The following is an 8,889-nucleotide window of genomic DNA, read 5'->3' on the forward strand; positions in this document are numbered from 1 at the left end:
TAACCTTGACTAGACGAAACTTTGTTGGCAAAGTAATGTCTCTGCTTTTGAATATGCTATCTAGGTTGGTCATAACTTTCCTTCCAAGGAGTAAGCGTCTTTTAATTTCATGGCTGTAGTCACCATCTGCAGTGATTTTTGTGCCCCCCAAAAATAAAGTCTGACACTGTTTCCACTGTTTCTCCATCTATTTCCCATGAAGTGATGGGACTGGATGCCATGATCTTCGTTTTCTGAATGTTGAGCTTTAAGCCAACTTTTTCACTCTCCTCTTTCACTTTCATCAAGAGGCCTTTTAGTTCCTCTTCACTTTCTGCCATAAGGGTGGTGTCATCTGCATATCTGAGGTTATTGATATTTCTCCTGGCAATCTTGATTCCAGCTTGTGTTTCTTCCAGCCCAGCGTTTCTCATGATGTACTCTGCATAGAAGTGAAATTAGCAGGGTGACAATATACACCCTTGATGTACTCCTTTTCCTATTTGGAACCAGTCTGTTGTTCCATGTCCAGTTCTAATTGTTGCTTCCTGACCTGCATACTGGTTTCTCAAGAGGCAGGTCAGGTGGTCTGGTATTCCCGTCTCTTTCAGAATTTTCCACAGTTTATTGTGATCCATACAGTCAAAGGCTTTGGCATAGTCAATAAAGCAGAAATAGATGTTTTTCTGGAACTCTCTTGCTTTTTCCATGATCCAGCAGATGTTGGCAATTTGATCTCTGGTTCCTCTGCCTTTTCTAAAACCAGCTTGAACATCTGGAAGTTCACGGTTCATGTATTGATGAAGCCTGGCTTGGAGAATTTTGAGCATTACTTTACTAGCATATGAGATGAGTGCAATTGTGTGGTAGTTTGAGCATTCTTTGGCATTGCCTTTCTTTGGTATTGGAATGAAGACTGACCTTTTCCAGTCCTGTGGCCACTGCTGAGTTGTCCAAATTTGTTGGCATATCGAGTGCAGCACTTTCACAGCATCATCTTTCAGAATTTGAAATAGCTCAACTGAAATTCCATCACCTCCACTAGCTTTGTTCATAGTGATGCTTTCTAAGGCCCACTTGACTTCACATTTCAGGATGTCTGGCTCTAGGTCAGTGATCACACCATCGTGATTATCTGGGTCGTGAAGACCTTTTTTGTACAGTTCTTCTGTGTGTTCTTGCCACCTCATCTTGATATCTCATGCTTCTGTTAGGTCCATACCTTTTCTGTCCTTTATCGAGCCCATCTTTGCATGAAATGTTCCCTTGGTATCTCTAATTTTCTTGAAGAGATCTCTAGTCTTTCCCATTCTGTCATTTTCCTCTATTTCTTTGCATTGATCACTGAAGAAGGCTTTCTTATCTCTCCTTGCTATTCTTTGGAACTCTGCATTCAAACGGGTATATCTTTCCTTTTCTCCTTTGCTTTTCGCTCCTCACCTTTTCACAGCTATTTGTAAGGCCTCCTCAGACAGCCATTTTGCTTTTTTGCATTTCTTTTCCATGGGGATGGTCTTGATCCCTGTCTCCTGTACAATGTCATGAACTTCATTCCATAGTTCATCAGGCACTCTATCTATCAGATCTAGGCCCTTAAATCTATTTCTCACTTCCACTGTATAATCATAAGGGATTTGATTTACGTCATACCTGAATGGTCTAGTGGTTTTCCCTACTTTCCTCAATTTAAGTCTGAATTTGGCAATAAGGAGTTCATGAGCTGAGCCACAGTCAGCTCCCAGTCTTGTTTTTACTGACTGTATAGAGCTTCTCCATCTTTGGCTGCAAAGAATATAATCAGTCTGATTTCGATGTTGACCAATTGGTGATGTCCATGTGTAGAGTCTTCTCTTGTGTTGTTGGAAGAGGGTGTTTGCTATGACCAGTGCATTTTCTTGGCAAAACTCTGTTAGTCTTTGCCCTGCTTCATTCCGTATTCCAAGGCCAAATTTATCTGTTACTCTAGGAGGATCTCAAATTCAGAGACCTTAAAATAACATGACTACTAGTGGATGGACTACGGAAGTAAGTTCATCTAATTCACATTTATATCTTACTTTGATATACCTTCCATAGCATTGACATCAGTCAGTTCAGTTGCTCAGTGATATCTGACTCTTTGCGACCCCATGGACTGCAGCACACCAGGCCCCCCTGTCCACCAACAACTCTCGGATCTTACTGAAACTCATGTCTGTCAAGTCAGTGATACCATCCAACCATCTCATTCTCTGTCATCCTCTTCTCCTCCCACCTTCAATCATTCCCAACATCAGGGTTTTTTCAAATGAGTCAGTTCTTCACATCAAGTGGCCAAAGAATTGGAGTTTCAGCTTCAACATCAGTCCTTCCAGTGAATATTCAGGACTGATTTCCTTTAGGATTGACTGGTTGGATCTCCTTGCAGTCTAAGGGAATCTCAAGAGTCTTTGGCACCACAGTTCAAAAGCATCAATTCTTTGGTGCTCAACTTTCTTTATAGTCCAACTCTCACAACCATACATGACTACTGGAAAAACCATAGCTTTGACTAGACAGACCTTCGTCAGCAAAATAATGCCTCTGCTTTTCAATATGCTGTCTAGGCTGGTCACAGCTTTCTTCCAAGGAGCAAGTGTCTTTTAACTTCATGGCTGCAGTCACCATCTGCAGTGATTTCAGAGCCACCAAAAATAAACTTTCTCACTGTTTCCATTGTTTCCCCATCTATTTGCCATGAAGTGATGGGACCAGATGCCATAATCTTAGTTTTTTGAATGTTGAGTTTTAAGCCAGCTTTTTTACTCTCCTCTTTCACTTTCATCAAGAATTGACATAGTAAGTTAAATAAGTTAAATAAAATGAAAATTTCTTTTTTAGTAAGTAATGGTGAATCAAATATTGGTTTGTCTTAGATTTACTGCTAAGAATTTAGAAGAATGAACTCCTGGGTGAAGGAAGGAACCAGAGCCAGGATCAAGAATTACATAGTTCTATAGATAAGTGGTTCTCACTATTTTTGGGTGGTGTGGGACCTTTAACACTTCGACCAACCTGATAAAGATTTGTCAAGTACTTTGTTTAACCAAGTAAGGACACTAACACAGAACAAAACATAAAACTACAACCTGCTCTCACTCTCATTTCATAAAGGAAGCCCCCTTCTTTCCAATGTTAGAAAGACATAATCACAGGGATTTTTTTAATAGCGTTAAGAAATCATACTTTAAAATCCTCATGTTCTCAGTAAGCCCCAAAATTGTCAAGACCAGTGGGATCTGCATACCTACATTTGGAAATCCTTTGCACAAATGTCTCTGGATATATCAGTCCTTTGAGATTTCTCCTAAATTCAGTTTCTCCCTGCCTTCTTCCCTCCTATACCTGAGTAGCTATTCCATGTTAAGAAGAAACAGGGACAAATGAAACTCTAAAATTCAGATTCTCAGAAGCTAGTAACCTTTGTTATGGCACTTCCTGGGATAATTGCTTTCTCATTGCAATGGGCATTTGACAGACCCATATTTTCCCTTGTATGTCTTTCATCGTGAACACAGAAAGCAAACCACTCAGGATAATGGAATAAAGTACCACATTAGGATCTGTAAGCCTATGTGCATTTATTCATAACAATGCTGAAAGGATTTACGACATTTAAATCAATTGCACATGTATTCACCATATAATTAAATTAGCACTATGGAAGGCACCATAAGGGCTCCTATGACACTGTTTCCATTGCAAATAATTACCAAAAAAAAAAAAAACTTGTAGTATTAGGGACAGTGTTCCCTTTGTAATTACAGAAGGGCAATTTGTTTAAAAGCGTCACTGACATCATGTATGCAATAGCTATTTTATTTGTCATTTCAGCAAAATGCAACAGATAGATCTTTGCCAAAGGAGGTAGTATGTGTCATTGTAACCTTTTACATTATTTAAACACACATAATGAAGCCAAGTAGACTTAGGCAGTCTAAAGACCTTCTATAACACCACAGGGAACCTTGTTTGTGCAGAGAATACTGAGCTTGAGATAGTCAGGATAGGACATTTGTTATATACTGTTTCCCCTTTCAAATAATTTTGATGACTTCCTTAAAACATGGCAGGGCTCTCCTCTTAAGCTATTTCTTCAGAACACAATCCATTAGGTAAACATGAGCAGTGAGCCCTTTAGAAACATAGAGCTTTAAAAGACTTAACTGAAATGGCTAATTAGTAGAAAATCACATTTCAAAAGCCACCATAAGAGTGACAGCTACATCAAGAGCTTGCTCTTCTCTGTAACTCTGAAACTATTCTTTGTATTGTTGGATAGCAGTATATCCCTGACATATTTTGTTGTTGTTCAGTAGCTAAGATGTGTCTGATTCTTTGCCACCCCATGGACTAGCATGCCAGGCTTCCCTGTCTGACACTGTCTCCTGGAGTTTGCTCAAACTCATGTCCATTGAGTCGGTGATGCCATCCAACCATCTCATCCTCTGTCTCCCCCTTCTCCTCTTGCCCTCAATCTTTCCCAGCATCAGGGTCTTTTCCAATGAGTCAGTTCTTCCCATCAGGTGGCCAAAATATTGAAGCTTCAGCTTTAGCATCAGTCCTTCCAATGAATATTCAGGGTTGATTTCCTTTAGGATGGACTGGTTTGATCTCCTTGCAGTCCAAGGGACTCTTGAGTCTTCTCCAACACCACAATTCAAATGCATCAAATCTTTGGGACTCAGCCTTCTTTATGGTCCAATTCTCATATCCATACATGACTATTGGAAAAACCATAGCTTTGACAATATGCACCTTTGTCAGTGAAGTGATGTCTCTGCTGCTTTTTAATATGCTGTCTAGGTTTGTCATAGGTTTTCTTCCAAGGAGCAAGCATTTTTTAATTTCATGGATTCAGTCACCATCTGCAGTGATTTTGAGCCCAAGAAAAGAAAATCTGTCTCTCACTGTTTCTACTTTTCCCCAACTATTTGCCATGAAGTGATGGGACCAGATGCCATGATCTTAGCTTTTCGAATGTTGAGTTTTAAGCCAGTTTTTTCACTCTCTTCTTTCACCCTCATCAAGAGGCTCTTTAGTTCCTCTTTGTTTTCTGCCATTAGAGTGGTATCATCCTCATATCTGAGGTAGTTGATATTTTTCCCGGCAGTCTTAATTCCCCTTGTGATTCATCTAGCCTGGCATTTTGCTTAATGTACTCGGCATGTAAGTTAAATAATCAGGGTGACAATACATAGCTTTGATGTACTCCTTTCCCAATTTTGATTCCCAATTTTGAACCAGTACATTGTTCTATGTCTGGTTCTAACTATTGCTTCTTGTCCTGCATACAGGTTTCTCAGGAGACAGGTAACGTGGTCTGGTATTCCTGTCTCTTTAAAAATTTTCCACAGTTTGTTGTGCTCTACACAGTCAAAGGTTTAGTGTAGTCAATGAAGCAGACATAGATATTTTTTGGGAATTCCCTTGCCTTTTCTATGATCCAATGAATGGTGGCAAATTGATCTCTGGATCCTCTGTATTTTCTCAATCCAGTTTGTACATCTGGAAGTTCTCAGTTCACGTACTGTTGAAGGCTAGCTTGAGGGATTTTGATCATTACCTTGCTTGCATGTGAAATGAGTGCAATTGTACAATAGATTGAACATTCTTTGGCATCCCTTTCTTTGGGATTGGAATGAAAACTGAACTTTTCCAGTCTTGTGGCCACTGCTGAGTTTTCCAAATTTGCTGGCATATTGAGGGCAGCACGTGAACAATGTCATCTTTTAGGATTTGAAATAACTCAGCTGGAATTCCATCACTTCCACTAGCTTTGTTTGTAGTAATGCTGCCTAAGGCCCACTTGACTTCACACTCTAGGCTGTCCAGCTCTAGGTGCGTGACCACACCATTGTGGTTGTCCAGATCATTAAGACCTTGTTGTATAGTTCTGTGTATTCTTGCCACCTCTTCTTAATCTCTTCTACTTCCGTTAGGTCCTTGCTGTTTCTGTCCTTTATTGTGCCCATCTTTGCCTGAATTTAGAGATGCCTTGATATCTCTAATTTTCTTGAAGAGATCTCTAGTCTTTCCCATTCTATTGTTTTCCTCTATTTCTTTACATTGTTCACTAAAAAGACTTTCTTATCTCTCCCTGCTATTCTCTGGAATTCTGCATTCAGTTTGATATATCTTTCCCTTTCTCTTTTGCCTTTCACTTCTTTTCTCAGCTATTTGTAAGGTCTCCTCAGGCAACCACTGTGCCTTCTTGCATTTCTTTTTCTTTGGGGTGTTTTTGGTCACTGACTCCTGTAAAATGTTACAAACTTTCCATAGTTCTTCAAGCCCTCTGTCTACTAGATCTAATACCTTGAATCTGTTCGTCAACTCCATTGTATAAACATAAGGGATTCGATTTAGGTCATACCTTAATTGTCTAGTGGTTTTCCCTACTTTCTTCAATATAAGCCTGAATTTTGCAATAAGGAGTTGATGATCTGAGCCATAGCCAGCTCCAGGTCTTGTTTTTGCTGACTGTATAGAGTTTCCCCATCTTTGGTTGCAAAGAATACAATCAATCTTATTGACATATTTAATTGTGAATATATTTTTCCCAAGAAGAGGACTTCATTGGGATTCTATCATCTTAAAAAAATATACTATCACAATAGATCAATTTTTTTCCAACTGATATAAATTGAATAATAGCGTATTGGAAATCTTTTTCTCTCTAGGGAATCACATGGCATGTTAGCCTTATAAAGTCTCTGAGTTCTGCAATAAAGAAAACTGTTTAAATTTCTTTAGCTGAACAGCTACATTTTGAGAGAGCATCACTGTTTTTCATCACTGCTAGAACATCCTTCAGGGCAACTGTAGTGGATTCTGAGATGTGCTATCTACATATGTCTTTCAGGGTTGCCCTAGCTGTGAGCTCCTTTAAGGTTTGCCTCAGTCACAGAGAAACTTACCCAGTGATGTTCCCTTCCCAGTGGTCAGGAGGGAGGCTGGCCCACATTCAGTTGCATACTGAGGTAAGAATGTAAAGGCCTAGCCATTTTGCCCAAATGTAAGATAGCACTGACTAGCACTAAGTACTTCAGAGCTCCCTGTAGCGTTGGACGGGGTATGCGTGCTGTGTGTGCTAAGTCACTTCAGTCATGTCCGACTCTTTGCAACGCTATTGATCATATCCCAGTGGGTTCTTCAGTCCATGGGATTCTCCTGAAAGAATACTGGAATGGGTTTCCATTTCCTTCTCCAGGGTGAATGAAGTGTTGTTTGGTCTAAATAACAGTTTGACTTTTCTTCTTAATCCTGCTTCCAGTCCTTGCCACAGGGTTAATCCCAATAAATAGCTTAAACACCAAGCTCCATCTCAGAACTATTTCTAAAAAACCCCATTTGTGAACTTGTTACCAGGAGTAGTCTGAGAAACAAAGCAGTAAGATGAGATTTGGAAGCAAGATAACTCACTGCCTGGTGGGCAAGGAAGACCCCATTACTAGTAGTAAAGAAATCACAGAGGGCTCCTGGCACCAGATGGAAGTAGAATTGTTCAAATTCTCACCGATTGTGAATTGGGATGTATAGATGGGAAGGATGCAATGGCTAGTGTGATTCATTAGGTGCTTGAGAATTTCAGAGAAAACAGCATCTATATGGATGATGGGAAGGGGTAACTATTGCTAAGCACCCCTGGTGCTGCAAAAATGAAAACAGAAAACTATGGTTTGTTACCCAGAAATTGAAAGCCATTTTTGAAAGTCAGAGGGACTTCTCAGTAGCCTATGAAGATGCTCTCATCTTCTGAAGTGGGAGAGAAGAGAAAGTGGAGTACCACTTCTAGGATTTAATAGTCACAGTGGCTGAGCCCCAGAGGGTGTTCAAAGCTCAACCAACACAAGTCTGTTCATTACTCCATGGTCAGAATGTAGGTTGGGAAATGTATAGCTTTTGATGAATGATGAATATCACTTAACTGTGGTCACTGAGCCAGATGAACAAGAAGTAGCTAGCACACTGGAGGCTTTGGTGGAAGACATCGGAGCTCCAAAAGATAGAAGGTAAACCCTATGAAGATTGAGGGGCTTGCCACATCAGTAATATGTCTGGTTGTTAATGTGTGTTTGGAACATCTGATATGAGTAAAAGACAAGTTATGAGACACTAAACATAACTTCACACTGTGAGTGGGTCCAGCAAGTCATATGGTGAGGCAGGCCCATTCCTATCATGAGAAAGAGTGGCTTTGATATACCTGGGATGATGCACTTTTGTTATGATTGGGCACAAGCGAACTGGTAATCCAGTCTCCTGTGTCATTCCCAGTGGTCCTCAAAGCTCCTTTTTCAGCTCACACCTGTAATCCTATGAGAGCTTCCTTCAAGTGTGTCATCTTGGTATATGACTGCAAACCGAAAATGAATGGCAGTTGCACAGGCCTTTAAAGAGGGGAAAATAATCTCAGAGGGTAGAGTGGAGCACCAGGGTCTCAAACTGTATAAAAGAAAAATGGCTTAAGGTTAGAGTATATAAGAATTCATGAGCCGTTGTATTAATGAAAAGTCTGGCTAGCTAGCCAGGAGCTTGAAAGAAGAAACATTAGAATTTGGAAACGAGGTCTGAGCTAGTGGTATGTGGAAGAACGTGTTTGGACAAAACATGAAATGGAGTCTTTGTGCAATGTGTTAATACCAGCAAGAGGCTGTCCTACCATGTCAAGAAGGGAAATGTTCCAAATGCATGTGTTCTGTATGAGTAGGAGAGGAGAAAAATAAAATCCATACATACTTCTCACTTTATTTTAGTTTGATATACCATTTATTTGATTATAAGCTATTTATAATTTTATAATACAGTGAGTATAAAATAAGCATGTTGGGTAAGAGACATAAGGGAAGAAAAATATTCTTTGAGCAAAGACCCTACAGAAAGTATACAGCA

This window comes from Bos taurus, chromosome 11 (genome assembly GCF_002263795.3).
Source record: "Bos taurus isolate L1 Dominette 01449 registration number 42190680 breed Hereford chromosome 11, ARS-UCD2.0, whole genome shotgun sequence".
Taxonomy (NCBI): Eukaryota; Metazoa; Chordata; class Mammalia; order Artiodactyla; family Bovidae; genus Bos; species Bos taurus.